A 3,332-nucleotide genomic window follows, 5' to 3' on the forward strand; every position below is an offset into this window, starting at 1 on the left:
TTGGAAGGACTATGTATTTACAACAAATTAATTTTACAATAGACTCCCCTGTGATTATTTCATATGACTTCTCTCAAATAGATCAGAAATAATAATGATAAAATTGATGAAAAAGCACAGGTGATTAGAAAGGGCAGCATACATAAATGACAAAAATACCAGTGTGATTAAATTGAGCTATAATTTCATCTGGATTAAGTGAATCTTTGAAAGCCAGTAAAGCATCATTTCTAAATGGCTCTGTGAAGTTGTTTCCAGTGAACTCTGGTTGTGAATGGGTGATAGAATGGGGAAAGGTACACTCACTGTTAGATGCCATCCAAGGGCTGGAGTCTTAGTAGAAGAAAAAGAGAAAAGAAAGGCATATTGCAGCTATGGCATCTTTGTTCTCCTGTCTTTTGTTATCACAACTCCAGGGTCTATAGACTATGGTCTAAGGAACATGCATCAGCCACATCCTGGGTTCTCTAGTCTTTTATTCGGCATAGAGTCATGTGATTAGCTCCTTTGACTCTGAAACTTCAAATTTGAAATCAATCACATTACCAGCATTACTGGGCTTTAAGATTGCAAAGACCCTATGCTGGAATTTCTCAGCTTCTGCAACCATGTCCATTCATCTTTTATGTTCTGAAGAACATGAGCAATCCATTTAGGACATAAAGTATTTTAACCGAGTAACAGAATTGAGCATTCCATGCATGCAGTTTTGTCCCCTAGAAAGCAATTGTGAACATAACTGACATTGAAGTCTATTTGGAATATTCATTGTTTACTTCCAAAATCCCTCATCCAATCATGCTCAGAATACAGGAATGTCATTTATATTGCATTTCTAACTTGAGCTTGCAAATTATCTGTCATCTTTTAAACTAAAACACTGGAACTTGTGAATCATGGAAAAAATGATTATGCAGTACATATGGTACACTTAGTTTATAGTCTCACTTTTTCTAACACAATTCTGGAAATATTATGGCATATTTCTAAATTCTAGCATTGTGGAAATCTTCTACTTTCTTTATTGTTTAGGCTAAAACAATCAGTATTCACCTAATCATCTTTAAATCACATTTAGCATGTGATTATATAGGCCATGGAGACCGATTACAAATTCATGCTATAATTGATATTCTAAGATTAAAGATGCTCTAGAGATAAATTTGTGCATATATAACAGATATGTACACACTCGCTGATTGAGTTGTTGGCTGTCTGAGGAATTGTGTTGACAAGTACTCTGTAATCCTCTTCAATTTGGATAATGGTATGTGGGTAAATGCTAATGATACTTCATGGGAACAGAAGAGGATGTCTATAATTGTGTACCAGTTACTTGGTTTCACATAAATTCAATTTCTCAAAACCAAAAAATCACCAAAATTTAACATGTACTTTAACATTTACATAATTTACAATTATACAATTAATGGCTTTAGTAAATTTACAGAGCTGTGTACTTCTGCCACCTAATTCCAGAACATTTCAATGATTCCCCAAATGAACCTTTCTTTGTATGGGAAACAAGTAAATAGATAAAGAAAATGTTGTACCTATATAAGCTGGAGTATGACTTAGAAATAAATAAATGCATGATGAAATTATGCTGTTTACAAGAAATAAAGGACGAAAGGTCATAAGATTGAGTGAGATAAGCCAAGCTAAAAACACAAATATTGGTTTCATTTATATGCAGAATCTCAATATAATAACAATAGTAATAATAGGAAATATAATCATGTGTTATGATTGTGAAAGGCAGACTGCTTGGAATGATGACAAGTGGAAGAAGGAGGAGGAAAACAAAGGTTAATGGAGATGGAAATAATCTAGATATATTAGATATAGATTAAAAATATAATGAATCCTCTAAAAGTTTAAAAAGTAGTGAAGAGGGAATAGGAAGAATATAGATGGAGTGAATTTGATTAAAGAATATTACATGCACAAGTATTTCAATAAATCCCCATTGTATATTTAATTATGCTATTATATTTTAAAAGGAATTCTTCGCATTAAAATCTTCACCTAATCTTCTAACAATTACTAGCCATACCTATTGTCTATATAGATTTACCTGTTAGAACATTTCATATAAATGCCACCAAGAGATGCTGCCCTTTGTGTCTGCCTTCTTGTATTTGGTATGTATTTGCAGGGTCACATGTCATCTGTGGTGGAACCAAACCAGTCTATCCATTCATCCATTTCTGGACTCAGTTTGGTACTTGGCAATCAATATCCTTGCAATCATTTTGCCTATTTTGAAGTAATTCTTTTGTTTATTAATGTTCTTTTCTCCTGATGTTTATTTTAGCTGCTAAAATTAGTTAACTCTCAATTTAATCAGCCCCATAATGTGCATGCTAATGAAATAAAATTTCATTATTCATCCAAGGGCATTAAATAAAGGTAATGACCTCTTGAAATGATCTTTGGTGTAACAACAGTGTTATTTTTGATACTCTGTGTTAGTGGTGATAGATATTTAACATTGTGCTCAGAATGTTAAAAATAAAGTTGGTTTCAGAATAGGCAAATAGGAAACAAATATCCTTTTATTATAAAATGGGAAATATTTAAAAGGTATATTGTGTCCAAATGATTAATAAAAATTTATTAATAATAAATTACTTAACGTGATAGAAGGAATACAGATTCTAACTCTGATGCTTCTTAAGTATCTACCTTGGCCAATAATTTAAGATCATCATCTATAAAATATAGATAATCTTATTTTTTATTCCTGGGGCCTGAAGTGAAGTCATGAATGCTGTTCCTGAGCTTTTGTGCTCAAAGCTAGACTCTACTTGAGCCACAGCTCTACTTCTGGCTCTTGGGTGGTTAATGGAGTTAAAAATTTCATGGACTTTTCTGCTCAGACTGGCTTCAAACCATGGTTCTCAAAACTCAGCTTCTTAAATAAGTAGGCTTACAGGCATGAGCCATCAGATCCAGCTGTAAATCTGTGATTTTTAAGTAGAGCCATTGTTATGATTCTAGGAGTTACCTATATAAAAACCACAGTAGCTGGACTGTAGGAGATATGCCTGTTTAATTTACACATCACTGTTTTCTTAGGTAGTAACTCATAATCAACAATGTAAGTGATAAGATCATAAATTAAATAGCACAGCTCCCTATTCGCATGATTTAATGTGTGATAGTAGGAAAATTTTCTTTCCTTTCCTTGGTTCTTTTCTTTATTATGTTCAGGAAGCATACCTAGGAAAATAACTAGAAAATGACTCCTGGAGTTTTAAAATTATTCTGTGTTCATTTCTGCCAAAACACTTGTCAGATGCACAGTGAATCCTCATCTATTTTACATC

This window comes from Dipodomys merriami, unplaced genomic scaffold, assembly GCF_024711535.1.
Source record: "Dipodomys merriami isolate MVZ:Mamm:240054 unplaced genomic scaffold, mDipMer1.0.p SCAF_21, whole genome shotgun sequence".
Taxonomy (NCBI): Eukaryota; Metazoa; Chordata; class Mammalia; order Rodentia; family Heteromyidae; genus Dipodomys; species Dipodomys merriami.